The 15,260-nt window shown below is 44.1% G+C and overlaps 1 protein-coding gene across 2 annotated transcripts in view; it reads left to right on the top strand.

The window, feature by feature from the left end:
* The first annotated feature begins 8,858 nt into the window (after nucleotides 1-8,858).
* FMN2 (formin 2) overlaps nucleotides 8,859-15,260 on the top strand; it is a 223,718-nt gene continuing 217,316 nt past the window's right edge. Inside the window, exons 1-2 of one of the 2 annotated variants that reach the window (XM_077345237.1) lie at nucleotides 8,859-9,000; nucleotides 11,963-12,055. The gene's annotated coding sequence lies outside the window, so the exon portion shown is untranslated. The remainder of the gene's footprint in view (nucleotides 9,001-11,962; nucleotides 12,056-15,260) is intronic. The other variant, XM_077345246.1, reaches the window with a different exon arrangement.

Here is a 15,260-nt window from a genome sequence, read left to right as displayed (position 1 = left end):
CGGGCGCCTTTTAAGGAGCCGTTTGTCTTGGGCTCAGCCTCTTCCCGCTCAGTCGGCCCCGGGAGCGCGTATCCCACCCTCCCTCCCTGGTTTTTTGGATTTGGAGTTATTTGTGTTAATGTATTAATTGTCACAGTCTGCGGAATTTGAGCAAGGGGAGGGTCAATTTGCGGGGCGGCCAAGCTTGCGCGCTGGCCTCCCCTAGTGTTGGGGGTCCCCTTAAGGGACCGTGTGCATGTGGAGCCTGAATTAAGGCTCACATTTCCGGGGGGCCGGATGACCCAACAGAGGCGGACGCCCAGTAGGGTTACTCCACAGGCTTCCTCCCATTTTCCCATCCTGCCTTTATGTCCGGGTTTATATGGGCTGCACGGCCAGGAAGACCCGTTGAGGGGCAGGATGCGAGCGAGCTAACTGGCGGTCGGATGACCACCAGGGGGCAGACCCTCTCCCATGCTAGCCATGCTCAATCGTTGATTAAAGGCTGTGGCCAAATTTATGCCAATCAGTTGTATGTGTTCTTATTAAGCGAGTTTATTCACCTGCAAAGCAAAGACTGAGGTGGGGGGGGGGACTTGGAAAACAATATTGTTGGATTGTTACATTGTTTCCCCTCAATAGACCTTCAAGTCCCTGGTCAAGTAGACAGCCTATCAAGACTTGGGTGGGTAGGCACCCTTGGCTGCTGAAAGTACTTGGAGGAGGATAATATGCACAAGGAAGGTAAATTCTGATATTTGAGGGCTTTAGTTGACTGAAGCATCTTGGGAGTTCAGGATCTCCCTCCCTCCCCCTCCCCTCTCAGAATTTATCAGGACTAGTGGATCTGCTGCCCTCCTCCTCTGTTCCACTTGTATAATTGAAAATAAAACAAAAACTACAAAAATGCTGTAAGTCTCCAGCACTATCTCCTCCAAGGGAAGAAATGTGTGTGAGTGCTAGTCTCTGGAACTTCTCACCACTATGACAAGAGAGGAGTGAGGATTAACTTGGTTAGCTTGAAACCATCCACCTCGGAAGACTATTGTTCATGAAAATTGAGGTGTACCAGCCATCAACTTGGTTCTCAGTAAGTACAGATCCAAGTGTGCCCTAAGAGCTTGCGCAATCCTCTGCCATTAACCCCATGCCATCACCCTTCCCTCAGGTGGACCCCTGACCAGAGGCCCTTGTCACACACCCAATATAAGTTTGGCAGATCAACCCTATTCAAAACAACAAATTTCCCAGTCAATATCACATGTAGGGATTAATTTACATTTTGTTCCTTTTCAGCCATAGACCACAGCTTCACACAATATGTTAAAGATATCCTTGGAAGCTTCTGGAGAGCTAGACAGAGAATGATAGTGATGGCTGTAATCCACAATCCCCAGCAACATGCACACTTGTGATTGCAAGGAAACCAGAGGATCCCTGAATAAAGCAGCAATGGTTTCTGGCTGGACTTTCTCATGGTCTTCATAGCACATCTTCAAGACAGTGACTTCACTATAATCAATAACAAGGATGTGGTGGGTCACACATCACATCATCCCTGTCAGTGCTAGCCCAGTTATAAACAGGAAGAATAATAGAAAGCAGTTTTGAATCTTTGAATATTTACTTGCAATATTCTATTGAGCTCATGAGGACATCAGGCTGCTGATAAGAGAGAATACAGAGAAACAGAATGGTTTCCATTTGTCAAAGGTGTCAGATTTCCTAATCAGTTGGCCACTGGTGGAATGCTCCTCTGGCTATGGCCAAACACACACACATGAAAACTGCCCACGTCCATATAATTTGCAGTGACCACTGCAACTGCATTTGCAAGCAATACATTATATTTGTATTATATAATTATATAACTATACAGAGCATAAAGAATTAAAACTCAGATGCACTTATCATTGCAATAATACCTTTGCAAGCACAAAAGTGCCGCCAGATCAACCTGAGCTACTCTAAGAACCATTTGCTAGAATGCACACAAGGTAGTATCCTGACCAGTTAATAGTACATTCATCCGCTGCCTGTCAGAATCACAGTAAATCTGCATGATAAACTACAGGCATATAGCAGGTAATATATATGCTAGTAACTCACACATTCCCATTATTCACATAGCTTCCCACGCCCATTTTCTATAACAAAGTTCTACATAGCAAGATCATCAATCAGCAAAAAAGATGTAGTTTCTTCTTGAGAGTATATTAAGCAGCCTACTATCATAACTAGGAAAAAAAGATTAATGATGGCAGTGGAAAAGACAATCATCTTGTAGTTTTGAAAAGCAATCCCATTCTCATCGCCTGCAATTTCTTTCTGCTCTCAGATTAATTTTATATTGATCTTCTTGAGCAGATAGGCATGGGCAACCCACTAAACCTGGACCAAACAGAGGGAGAAGAGTTGGATTTTATGCCACATTTTTCACTACCCAAAGGAGTCTCAAAGTGACTTACAATCACCTTCCCTTCCTTTCCCCACAATGAATACCCTGTGAGGTAGGTGAGGCTGAGAGAGCTCTGAGAAGACTATTCGGTCAGAACAGCTCTAACAGGACTGGGACTGGCCCAGGTCACCCAGCTGGCTGCATATGGAAGAGCAGGGAATCAAACCCAGCTCCCCAGTTTAAAGGCCACCGCTCTTAACCACTACACCATGCTGGCTCTCACACCAAACTGGCTTTCTAACTATTTTTATATAAGAATAGTGAGCAGGTTAATGAGCCTACCAGACCCAGAAGGAGATTAAGGTTTTGTTTGGCCACAGTAATAATACTCACCCTAAATTGCTTACCAGATTAGCAACAAAAGACATTTGATTAAACTTCAAATGAAAAGCTCAGCATGACCCCCCCTCTCCCCCCAAACCTATAAGAACTCTGGCTTTGCCAAGCCAAAGTGTGCTTCTGATTCAGATCCATTCAGGACACCCTTCATGCCGTTGGTTGGTCATGTCGCTCTCTGCTCTCCAGGACTGGTAAATATACTGATTGCAATCCTCTTCCCTCTTTATTTTCCTATCTGTTTGGCTGTTAGTGTGCCCAATACATGTTTGTCTATTTCTTTTTTATTATAAAGATTGTTATTATTTTACTATAACTACTTCTTGTCTGCCTTGAGTTCTAAAGGATGTCATCACTTCATAAACATTGGCAAATGATCCCTTCTCTACATTGACAAACCTCTCACACAGCTATTCCCCACTGCTCATAGACACATATCTTGGACGTGTGTGTGTGTTTCTGGTAACAACACTGAATATGAACTTACATGCTACATGCTTAAAATCAGAACATCCTTATCATAAGTAATATTTGATGGTGCATTTTGAACTTTATGCAGAGTCATCTGAATTAAGGAAGCCATTTCAGCATTAACAGTGCAACCCTAAACAGGGTCAGTCCCTTAGCATTAGTGCTTTCTTTCTTTCTTTGCCATGAAGTCGCAACTGACTCATCATGGTGATGCTGTAGAGTTTTCAAGTCAGAGCTGGTTTTCCATGGCCTGCCTCCAAGTATTCTTTTGCAATCTCCCATCAAAATGCTCATCAGGGCTACCTTTGCTAATCTTCCAAGATCTGATGAGACTGAGCTAGTCGGGTCAGGTCATTTGTGCTCTTCGGCCTATAAAAAGGATAGCCCCACAAATGCTATGCTAGGGGACCTTGTTCTTAATCATTTTGTGCAATAGCCTGGGGGCATTTTCCCTTGAGCATAGGCCGAAAGGAAATCCAGAGGACAAGGCCCAGGGTCACACTATGATATTTCCACCTCCTGCAAGTTCACACTTTTATTATGGCTCCAACATGGAACTAGGATTACAGTTGTGTCCTTGCCTTTGCTTATTGAGGGGAGTAATTAAAGGAAGGGCAGACTATGATTGTTATCTGTCACAGCCAGAGGGGACAAGAGACCTCAAAGGCTTTGTACTTAATTCATGCAAACCGATTATGCACGGGACGGAACACAACGGCAGCAAAACCCAGAGTATCCGATTATGCATGTGGATACTCCAGAGCCGCTTCTGGTTGCGCTCTGGTCCTGGAAAGCTCCACTTTCTTCCGCATCTCGCTAACGTGGCTTTTTCGGTGGCATACGTTGACTCTGCACCCGGTTGCGGCCTGCAGTGTGCATAATTGGTGATTTTAGCCGCCGCCATTCCACCCCGAATGCAGACTTTCCACTCCGTGCATAATGGGCCATAGAGTTTACCTCATCAGAATGTTAGTTGGTCACAACTGTCTTTAGAGCACTTCTTCTTGTTGCTGTTTTTTTTTTAATGACAGTATAAAGCCCATTAGGAAATTAGTTTGAGAACATTGCCACTTCAGCGCAGTATCCTAGAATGTTTTAGAATATTAGAGGCTCTTCAACAGTTGGCAGGCAGGCAGGAAGGGAGAATATTTTTTACTGTCTGTCACTGCTGTCGCTGAGTCCATCAGAACATGGTTTTCTGTGCATATTACCTGAGATTGCCACTCACAGTTTCTGCTTTATCTTACTAGGCCATTCAGTCAGCAATGCTGTGTGGCATACAAAATGTTCCAAAACAGGCTCACTATGCCTTGGAGAGTAGGGGGTGTCAAACAAAATTCCTTCTTCATATTCTTTCTTAAAGATTCCTTCTTCATCTTCTTTCCCTCTCATATGCAGATTCTATATCCTCTATCTTTTGGAAACTGACCACAAGACATTGTTATGTACCGTGATGTAGCATGATATAGCGGGTGACCTTGTGCTCGCCACATCCCTGATTGTGCTGTGCTATCAGGGCTCTCTCAGCCTCACCCACCTCACAGGGTGTCTGTTGTGGGGAGAGGAAAGGGAAGGTGACTGTAAGCCACTTTGAGCCTCCTTCTGGTAGAGAAAAGTGGCATATAAGAACCAACTCTTCTTGTTCTTCTTATGGCTGCATTTTCCTTCCTTCCTTCCTTCCTTCCTTCCTTCCTTCCTTCCTTCCTTCCTTCCTTCCTTCCTTCCTTCCTTCCTTCCTTCCTTCCTTCCTTCCTCAATTTCTCTCTCTCCTTTCTGCCTCTCTCTCACTGCCTCATTCTCTCCCTTTCACCTGCTCTCTTTCTGTCTTCTAGCCTTTCTTCCTTTCTCTCCCTTCCTTCTACCCATCCACCCACCTCACTAGCGCCCACTGTATTTTGGTACAAATATCAAGTCTATTTATAAAATAAAATAAAATTTTATTTCTTATGATATGAGAAGAAATGGTTCCAATTGCCATTTTTTTCTATTGTGAGAATTTACATATAAACAAGATAATTTTTTTTTTCTCTCTCTCTCTCTCATCTCAGAAAATAATTGCAGTTGGACCCCTGTTCCAATCTTTTTGCCACCTGGAGGTTCTTTTTAGGAGAGGCTCTTGCAGCCACACTGCAAGCCTCTACCTCTACCTCAACCTCCCACCCCTGCCCCAGAGCCTGGAAAAAAACAAAAAGGGGATAATTCTCATAGGCTTCAGAGGCACCATTGGTTTCAATGACATCAAATTGATTCAGATTCAGTCAAATGGATTCAACCAAATCCAAAAACCTATGGGTGATTTATATGAATCAGATTTAGTCTGAAGTGATTCCAACTGAATCCAAAATGCTCAGATTTTCTCTTTCCTTGCATATTCCTAGTATTGACTTTCATAAGTATTTTGGTGCAGTCTGAATATTCCCATTTCAGTTTTGATTTTCCTCTCATGCAGGTCAAACTGGTGAATTTCCCTTACCCTATTTTATTTCTACTGTTTGAGTTTCCCTCATAAGATGTGTTGATTTTTCAGTGTATAGAATCCATGAGCATGTTATTTTTGTAAAAGAAACCTATAGAAAGAATACTAGCAGTGGCCAATGGTAGACTTTGTCATTTCTAGTTAATTCAAATTTCTGTCAGGAAAGAATACATCTCCAAAGATCTTGTCATCAGTACCATTTTGGGAGATGAATGCATATAATGATGTTGGTCACAGTCTATAACCCCTAGAGATAAATGGGTGGCTGCATGGCCATTCTTGCCATTTCATATGTTTTACCACCATGTTTTAAAATTCCACCCCCATGAGCTTTGTAGTACTTTTGGTACTTGAAATGCTTATAAAAACATATTAGTAAAGTGATAAGTAACCGTGTAATGTGTGAATGATATCTGTTATCCTTTGTATAAATGTGTAAATAATATCTGTTATCCCTTGTTTAAATGAAAACGACTTGCAAGATTGCATTAAGGCTTTTAAAATAAAATAATATTTTCTTAATTACAGTTCATGCTGAATAGCCCAGGCCAGCCCAATCTTGTCAGAGCTTGCAAACTAAGCAGGGTTGGCTGTTATCCGTATTTGGAAAGGAGACCATGAAGGAAAGCCAAGGTCACTACACATAGGCAGACTATAACAGATTTCTGAATGTGTCCTGCCTTGAAAACCCCATGGGGTTGCCATAAATCCACTGTGATTTGACAGCAGGAAAAAATGCAGGTCAGAGTAACTTGCAAAACAGTTGACATATTTCTTGAACTTAAAAATATATGTGCCTTAGTTTTCCACAAGAAAAACTGCAGATATAACCAGTGCTTGAGATGAAGCTTCATACTTCTACACCCTATATAGGCACAGAAATATTAATTTGGGCTGCCTGAAAGGTAGGGAAAATAAAAGTTGATGGGAGAAAATAAAGTAAAATAAGGAATGTATCATTTGTTCAGAAAACTGCTCTGATTAAGCCTCACTTGGAGTCCTGTGTTCCGTTTTGGGCACCCCTGTTGAAGAGGGATGAAGCCAAACTGGAACGTGTCCAGAGGAGGGCAACAAAGATGGTGAGCGGTTTGGAGACCAAGACGTATGAGGAAAGGTTGAGGGAGGTTGGTCTGTTTAGCCTAGAGAGGAGACGACTGAGAGGGGATCTGATAACAATCTTCAAGTATTTAAAAAGGTGCCATATAGAAGATGGAGCAGAGTTGTTCTCTCTTGCCCCAGAGGGACAGACCAGAATGAATGGGATGAAATTAATTCAAAAGAAATTCCATCTAAACATCCGGAAGAAGTTCCTGATAGAGCGGTTTCTCAGTGGAACAGGCTTCCTCAGGAGGTGATGGGTTCTCCATTTTTAAACAGAGGCTAGATAGCCGTCTGATTCTGTGAAGGTTCAAAGGGTTGGCAGGTTACAGTGGATGAGCGATAGGGTTGTGAGTGTCCTACATAGTGCAGGGGGATGGACTAGTTTACCCTGGTGGTCCCTTTCAACTCTATTATTCTATGATTCTTCAGAAATGGTGGTTGGATTCTTTAGAACTAAGACATGGCAAGATGGGAATCTCTCCTTGCCAAAGTATGAAGTATGTGAACAGTTGCTGGGCATTTTATTTCCTGTCTTATCTGGGAGTCCTCCAAGGAATGATTTAGAATTAGAAAGTAATTTCCTGCATCTGGATGGGGTTCATTAGCAAGTCCATGAGGAAGTATTTTTCTCATGTATGGGTGGAGTTTATTAGAAAGTCCACTAGTTAGGGTTTTGCTTATCTTCTGTGATGAATCATTTCAAGGTGTTTTTAGATAATTGCCTTTGACAATTCAAAAGGCAAGGCCTTTTCAAGGTCTGTTTGGCTTTTGAGGGCATGTAGATCTTGAAGTCAGATCAGCACACAAAACAGGGATTTGAAGAAAGCAGACAATTATGAAGAGAGGAGTTAATTTTTATGCCCCACTTTTCACTACCTGAAGGAGTCTCAGAGTGGCTTACAATTGCTTTCCCTTCCTTTTCTCATAACTGATACCCTGTGAATTAGGTTAGGCTGAGAGAGCTCTAAGAGAACTATGACTGACCCAAGGTTTCATATGGAGGAACATATCTGAACACCCCTCCCTCGTGGCATGGAACTGGCCATCCATTGAGTTCATGGGGGGGAAGGGTAGTGGGCATTGTGGGCATTGTGTACTTAAAAAAATTGCATTCTGATGTAAACCGCCACAAACCAGCTGGTCAGAGAGTGGCGGGTAATTTAATCTTTTTTTTTTTTAAAGCATACTCCCCAAAATCTTGTTTGACACAAATGTAATGCTTATTTCAGACATGCACTTGAAAAAGGGTCTAGGAAACAGCAGATCTAAAGAAAATTATGAAAAACAACAACCGTGTTTGAGTCTAGTGGCACCTTTAAGTTTTATTCAAGGCAAAAGCTTCTGTGTGGGCTCAAACTTCCTCAGGAACAATGAGATGGGAATTACCAGTCTATACATATAGGTAGAGGACAAGTAAATCAGCATGCAGCATAATGAAGATGTTTAGCAGAGCCAATGACCAAATAAGAACAAGCTTAGGGTTTACAGTTGCCCCTTGTTTGGGTTTAATCTTGGGAGAAGGAAATAAATCTGTCAAAATTGGAGACTAATGGGCAGATGCATCCTTAATTGTGGAATCCTAAGACTAATTAACTGAGACCCTGTAATTATGCTCCCTCTGTCGCCCTTACAGCATCTTCTTCTCTGAAGTAGGGAGATAGCAAGACTCTTGAGCCTTCTCAATATGGACCACTTGTAAATGCTGGGGTGGGATTGCAGGCTCAAGTGCCCTACTGCCGGGACTCCAAGGGAACCTGAAGAAATGTGGAGCGATACAAGGAAAGAGAGAGATTGGTTTGAAAGGTAGAAGGCTTAAGAGGCTGAATCTCACCACTTTATGAAAAGCTTTCCTTTGTGTTGCCAGCATTCCATACAGGTGAGACTCAAACCCATTCCTAGTGATATTCCAGGATTTCCTTCTTTTCCAGCTAATCTTCAGCCCTTGAGCCTTTAATTAAACAAGCTCCACAGGAACTTACAAGATCTATTCTCCTTCTCTATCTCCAATCCCCACCCTAGTCAGGGCTTAGTTTGGTACTGGGACTTCTTAGTGTAATTTAGAATGAAAAGATAGTATCTCTGGGACTGTGCAGAGGGCTCAAGTGACTGCAACCAACCCTCACAAACATGCAGTGGGAAACAGAAGGATTCCAGAAATGATGGCACTACTCCCAAGCAAGTATGATTCCCATTTTCCTTTGCAGCATTCTATGAAGCAGAGACACAACTTGTTCCCTTCCCTATGAAAGTCCCCTTCAGTTTCCCACATTTCCTTGAAATTTCCCTACAGCGATAAACATTCTTTCTCAAGGAGTCTCTCCTTTCTAGACAAGCCCAGCATAGAACTGGAATGTGCAGCAAAAAGAACCTCATTGGTCACCTGTGTGACATTACAAAGTGTAGGAAGGAAGCTGAGAAAGGATTTGTACCCTGAGTAGATACTGTTAGAAGGGTATGGGTGGTTTGTATTGAGCAAGCTTTAGCCTCTGACAGGGGCTAAGCTACCCCCCTCAATTCCTATGCACCCCTATCCAAGTCAATGAAAGAGCTTCCTAAATTGGTGGGAGGTTGAACTCTCTTCCTTTATGCTGTAATGGAGACAATTCAAATGGTGGGCTTTACAAGCAATTCACTTTGAAACTGCTCTACTAGCAACTCATAACAAAGAAATTAAATAGGTGATTCTCCCCAAGCAGGGAGATAAAGTGCTGGGGAAAATCTGTAAATGCTTCATTTTTCCCTAGCAACTGCTTATGAAAGGTAAATCAACAGGGCCAGAAGATGCTAGAAAATGATTGTGGGCCAAAGGCGGTGAAGCACAGAGGCTTTAATGAGAGGGGTGTGAGGAAACTTCCCCCAGGTACAACTTCTTCTGTAATTGAAATTATTTATTAAATTTATTGGCAGCCCCTCTCTGCAAGCTGGCTTGGGATGGTTTACGTGTTAAAATTCTAGTTATTAAAATACAATAAAAATGCCATAATGCTCCACTTTCCTGCCACTTGGCCATACCCTGTAACACTGTTGACTGGTAATTCAATGGTGTGATGTTCAGGCAGAGGGAAAGTTCTGGAAAGGGAAGGAAGGAGGCCCATTTTATTTGCTTGTTATCATTATAACAAGAAAAGGCAACCTGGTTATAATTCTCTTCTCTAAGCAGCTTTTACCACTACAAGGGCTATTGCTGACATAGGCTCACAACACAGGGAGTCACACGAAAGAGCTATCCTCCTAGATCATTTGCAGAGACAAAAAAGCAAGGCCAAGTCAGAATTGTTCTGGGCATGGAAGGGCCTGAGACATCAGCCTGCTAGGCTACGGCAAAGGCCAGTTTGCCTTTCTCGCCCCCTCCTGGGAAACTGCTCTATCTTGAGGGACAATAAAATCAGAGTCCAGTAGCACCTTTAAGACCAACAAAGATTTATTCAAGGCGTGAAACTCACAGCTTGAATAAATCTTTGTTGGTCTTAAAGGTGCTACTGGACTCTGATTTTATTGTTCTACTTCAGACCAACATGGCTACTCATTTGAATCTATCTTGAGGGCTACAGCTGCAGGAACAGCTGAGTGTGATGACCCCAGTAACAAGGATCCTTGGCCTTTGGAGCCAGACACATTTTCCCTCCAAAGGAAATCGATTGGGAGGAAAGCAATGAGAAAGTTTATCATCTTTCCCTGGAGTCAGCCCTAATCTAAATCATGAGCCACAACTGCTCATTGAGAGCCAGCTTGGCATAGTGGTTCAGTGGCTTCTAATCTAATCTGGAGAACCAGGTTTGATCTCCCACTCCTGTACATGCAGCCAGTTGAGTGACCCTGGGCTAGTCACAGTTCTGTCAGAGCCCTCTCAGTCCCACCTACCTCGCAATGTATCTGTTCTGGGGAGAGGAAGGGTCGGTGATTGTAAGGAGCTTTGAGACTCCTTTGGGTAGTGAAGAGCGGGGTATGAAAAACAACTCTTCTTCTATAATCTTAAGAAATCTACAGGAGAGCCATCCCACACATCATGTCTAGTGAACAATTGTAAGCAGATATACTATAAGTAAGCCCCATTTGATTCAGTGGGGCAAGAAAGTGTCCTGATATTTAGCCCCTGATATTTAAACACCATAGCTGGAACTTTGTCTTTTTCCTGAGGACCTAAGCTTGAAGGGGAGACAGGAGATGGCAACTTGGCTGCTGCTTACATCTCCTTGGTAACACCTAATAAAAGTGAAAAGGGAGCCAGCGTCATTGCATTCAGCATTTTCCGTTTCATTGACTACAGTCAGGGAAACAACAGAATGGGATGATGTCACGTCACGTTTTCTTTTTAGAAATGAATTTTCCCCAGTCAAGGTCTAACATGCTGCTAGGTAAACTGTCCTCAATAGAGGACCCTGCATACTGACTCGGCTGTTACTGTAATGCCTGGTCAAGCTTTATATGAAGCAATTATCTGCAGAGTAAAATCATGAATAGGTCTGTATTTTAGTACTACTTTTATCCTACTTTGAAATACTGTCTTAGCAGAAATCAAGTTTCAATCCACTTTGCAATGACATTCTATGCAGAGTTACACCCTTTTACAGTCTATTTCATTCAGTGGGCTTAGAAAGATGTAATTCCACTTGTCTCCACGGTTGGTCTGCTTCAAAACTGATGATGATATTAGCCATTCTGTTGTGTCTGACTCATGGTGAGCCTGTGGCACAGCTGTTGCCACATCTTTTGATCTTGCACCGCTTCTTTTAGTTTTATGATGCTCTGGCTAGGGTCCATTTTGATTGTGTCTAACCATGCTGTTCTTTATTGGCCTGGTTTCCTTTTCCCACTGACCGATCATAGTATTATTGCTTTCTCCAGTGAGATGGATCACATATTATAGCCATATAACTGAACTGCAGTTTCGTGACTTTGCCTTCCAGTGATATATCAGGCGTTATGTGTTCTAGTTATTGTTAGATCTATTATCCATGGGGTCACGATGGGTCGGACATGACTTCGCACCTAACAGCAACAACATGTGTTCTAGTTTTTTGTTGTTCAAAATTACCTGAATCCAAAAAGCCTCAAGGTATGATACAAATTATTAATGTGAACAATGTGATGTGTTCTAAAGACTCTCTTCAGCCTAATAAAAGACTTTTTTTTTTTTGCAGAGTCCAGGAGACAATCCATTCAAATAAAGCAAGCACTGTCAAAAAAAATGGCTAACTCTCAATGCGTCTGCAAATAAACTCTGATTGACAGAGGTTTGGTTTTGCTTTGTTTGGCTTTGGGTGATATCTGACTTATTGTGGGGAGGGGGGGGGGCTTGAGGCAAGAGACATTCAGAGGTAGTTTTCCATTGCCTGCTTCTGTGATGTGACCCCAATATTCCTTGGCAGTCTGCCACCCAAATACTGGCCAAGACAGACCCTGCTTAGATTCCCTCATCTGATGAGATTGGGCTAGCCTGTGTTATGTAAGTCATGGCATTTCTGAATGATCCATCCAACTATAGGACCGCTTGGCTGCTTATGCCCCCCGCAGAGCACTCCGCTCTGCGGGTTTGAATTTATTGGTTGTCCCGGGCCCACGGGATGTTCGCCTGGCCTTGACCTGGGCCAGGGCCTTTTCAGTCCTGGCCCCAACTTGGTGGAATGAGTTCCCAGAAGAGCTAAGGGCCCTGCGGGATCTACCAGCTTTCCGCAGGGCCTGCAAGACGGAGGTCTTTCGCCAGGCATATGGTTGAGGCCAGGGCAGCTCTCCCACTAATCCATCGGAGGATCCCCTCCAATATTGAGATCTCTAACATCGAGATCATTGTTACATCTATTGCACTGGTGCCACCCTTTTTCTGAATATTATTCTCCCCACCATGCTGAACTTGGGGGAAATCGGGGAAATACGATTAGAATTGTAACCACCGCCGCTTATATGTTATATGTGACATGTTGTTTGACATAAATTGGGGGTTTTATGGGGATTTTATTGTGTTTTAGCTGTTTATGTTGTAAACCGGCATAAGACCTATTTGGAGAAGGGCAGTCTGAAAATTAAATAATAATAATAATAATATAATCAAGAGCCTCTTGTGGCGCAGAGTCGTAAGGCAGCAGAAATGCTGTTTGAAGCTGCGTGCCCATGAGGCTGGGAGTTCGATCCCAGCAGCTGGCTCAAGGTTGACTCAGCCTTTCATCCTTCCGAGGTCAGTAAAATGAGTACCCAGCTTGCTGGGGAGTAAATGGTAATGACTGGGGAAGGCACTGGCAAACCACCCCGTATTGAGTCTGCCATGAAAACGCTGGAGGACGTCACCCCAAGAGTCAGACATGACTCAGTGCTTGCACAGGGGATAGATACCTTTACCTTTACCTATATTAAGCAAATGATGCGTTCTAGTATGCTGGAATGTGGACCGGTGTAGTATAGCCTGATCTCTTCAGATCTTGAACACAGAGCAGGGTTTGTACTTGGATGGGAGACCAGCAAGGAAGTTTTTGCAGAGGAAGTCACCTCTGCTTAATCACTTGCCTTGAAAGCCCCCTGGGGTTGACTGCTATTTGATGACTGCTATTTGATGGCAACACAGACACACACCATGCTTCGGGAATCGGTGGTGGATGGCGCCGCCGCTCCAGCACAGGGCTCAGCCGGTTGCTCGTGGCAGCTTGGGCCAGTGGGCGAGCTCAGCTGTGTGCGAGCGAGGCGGGCGGCGGCCGCGGTAATGGGAGGGCATCTGGCGGCAGCGGTTTGCACTATGGGCCGCTTCTGGGTGTGTGGGCCGGCGGTGAGCCATTTCATGTGGAGCTGCGGCCACAGGCGGAGCCGGTGCCACGGGTGCAGCAGCTGAGCCCTTGTGTGGCAGTGCGGGTGGCAGCCGTGGCGATAGGAGGGCGTCTGGCGGGCTGGCGGCGAGCCATTCTGTGTGGAGGTGCGGCTGCAGGCGGAGCCGGTGCCACGGCCGCAGGGGCTGGGCCCTCACTGTGTGGCGGGCAGTTGGCAACCTGCCCTGGCGGCGGCGAGGCAGGTAATGGTGGCAGGCGGCCACATTCGAGCGAAGTCGGAGGGGGCAGATCTTGCGCCTCCCGATTGGTCAGTCCGGCGGCAAGGGACCAATTGCAAGCTGCGCTGTGCGCGGCTCGCAATTGGTCCCTTGCCACCGGACTGACAATCAGAGGGGTCAATCGGCAGGCGCTTTGCGCCTGCCGATTGGGCCCTCCGATTGTCAGTCGGGGGGAAGGGGCCTATCAGCACCCTTCCTCATCCCGGAAAGGGCCCTCCGATGGAGCCCTCACTGCTTTATTTTATCTGCTCCGCGAGGAGCGGTTAATGATGGCAGATGGTTAACAATCCACACAACACATTACACAGATGCTAAAGAGGAGATGCGACATTTAGTTAGATTATTATCGCCCAGAAAAGATGTCTTAATGTAGGACTGTCACTTATAAATTCTTCTCCAACTGTAGCAGCAGGGTTACTGTATCTTTTAAAGGATAGTTCCAGTTGTTATGCTGCAGCAATGAAAGCAGATGGCCAAGTAAGCTCATGCTTCTGAGTTCCCATTTTTATATTGTTATCAAAGGAAAAGGGAAATATTTTGGCTTTTCTACATAGAAATGTCATCGGCTAAGGGATTTTGTATCTCACAGACTGGAGTAATAGTCACTCTACCTCATAGGTAGAGCCTCTTGTTACGCAGAGTAGTAAGGCAGCAGACATGCTGTCTGAAGCTGTCTGTCCATGAGGGTGTCTGTTGTGAAGGAAAGAGGGGAAGGATTCTTTGGGAAGCGTTTGGTAGTGAAAAGAGGTGTATAAAAAACAGCTCTTTTCTAACATGTCAGTCCTGTCACAGGAGTTGCACCTTGGAAATTACACAAAAGTACACAAGGTAGATTCATCTTTTCCCTAGCTTTTTATATATAGAATCTCTGTATATGTGTGGCTTCCCCACTTCTAGGTAGCTTTCTCAGTTCTTGTAGGAGTCTCCTGAATAACATCTAAAATGTGCTCCTGAAATGATCTCTTGTAAAGTATCTATTGAGTACATTTTGATTCTGTCGTTCCCTCAAGGAGCTTAGGGTGAATACATGCTTTACCTTTTCCCCATTGTATCCTGACAACCACTCTGTGAAGTAGGCTAGGCCAATTTAGTGAGTTTCATGATCAAGTAGAAATCTGAACCTTGTCCTCCCAGATGGTAGTCTGGCTCTCTAATCTCTGTCATGCAGTGCAATCTCATTCTTTGATCAGACACTACCTGCTAGTCTAGGTAGAATTGAAAAAAAGCATTTCTGGGCCATTTAATGTGCCTTTAAGTAGCTGCTTAATATGGCAGGTGAAACTTTTTCCATCATTCACCTGTGAGCTAGGAAAAGGTTAACAACTACATTTCTGACTTTGGTAGGCAGTGGGTTTGGCATTTATCTTTCACAAGTATCTCACCTTGGAATTTCTGATACCAGCTTTTGT

This window comes from Paroedura picta, chromosome 1, assembly GCF_049243985.1.
Source record: "Paroedura picta isolate Pp20150507F chromosome 1, Ppicta_v3.0, whole genome shotgun sequence".
NCBI classification, from domain to species: Eukaryota; Metazoa; Chordata; class Lepidosauria; order Squamata; family Gekkonidae; genus Paroedura; species Paroedura picta.
Note: the sequence above shows the minus strand (reverse complement) of the source record. Positions and strands in the feature narration are given on the sequence as shown.